Genomic DNA, 1,034 nt, shown 5'->3' on the forward strand with positions numbered 1-1,034 from the left:
TAGCTGGGACTACAGGCGCCCGCCACCGCGCCCGGCTAATTTTTTGTATTTTTTTTTTTAGTAGAAACGGGGTTTCACCGTGGTCTCGATCTCCTGACCTTGTGATCCGCCCGCCTCGGCCTCCCAAAGTGCTGGGATTACAGGCGTGAGCCACCGCGCCTGGCAATCTGGAGATGTCTTTTGGGGGAACTTTTATGAATTGAATTTCTTCTATGGTTATGTGACTATCTGGACTATCTGTTTCAGCCTGTTTGAGCTTAAGTACTTTCTGGGTTTTGGGGAATTAGCACATTTCTCTGAGCATAAAGTCATTTGTATTATTTCTTTATTCTCTGATGCCTGAAGGATCTAGTGAGATCCCTGTTTTATTCTTGGTTTTGAGAATTTGTGTTTTCTCTTTATTTTTGTCAGTCTTTGCCAATTTTATTATTTTTTAGGATCTTAGACCTTTCCCTCCTTGCTCATTTATTTGTACAGCAAGAATAAGACGGGTTTGCTTGTTTGTTTTGAGACAAGATCTCATTCTGTGAGGGCAGTGGCGAGATCTCAGCTAACTGCAACTTCTGGCTCCCGGGTTCAAGCGATCCTGATCTCAGGTGATCTACCCGCCTCGGCCTCTCAAAGTGCTGGGCCTATAGGCGTGAGCCACCGCACCTGGCATGAGACAGTTTTGTTTTGGTCAGTTTTTTTTTTTTTTTTTTGAGATAAGGTCTTGCTCTGTTGCCCAGGCTGGAGTGCAGTGGCAAACTTTCAGTTCACTGTAGCCCCAACCTCCTGGGCTCAAGCAATCCTCCCACCTCAGCCTCCCAAGTAGCTGGGACCACAGGTGTGCACCACCATGCCTGGCTATTTTTTTTTTTGGGTGAGACAAAGTCTCGCTGTATCACCCGTGGTGGAGTGCAGTGGTGCGATCTCGGCTCACTGTAACTTCCGCCTCCCAGGATCAAGCGATTCTCCTGTCTTAGCCTCCCGAGTAGCTGGGATTACAGACATGCACCACTGCACCTGGCTCATTTTTTTTTTTTTTTTTTTTT

General features: G+C 46.6%; 1 protein-coding gene across 1 annotated transcript in view; it reads left to right on the forward strand.

Moving 5' to 3' along the window:
- The window catches only part of UHRF1 (ubiquitin-like with PHD and ring finger domains 1), a 79,418-nt gene that overhangs the window by 50,372 nt on the left and 28,012 nt on the right, over positions 1 to 1,034 (forward strand). The window lies entirely within an intron of this gene.

This window comes from Mandrillus leucophaeus, unplaced genomic scaffold (assembly GCF_000951045.1).
Source record: "Mandrillus leucophaeus isolate KB7577 unplaced genomic scaffold, Mleu.le_1.0 Scaffold8, whole genome shotgun sequence".
NCBI classification, from domain to species: Eukaryota; Metazoa; Chordata; class Mammalia; order Primates; family Cercopithecidae; genus Mandrillus; species Mandrillus leucophaeus.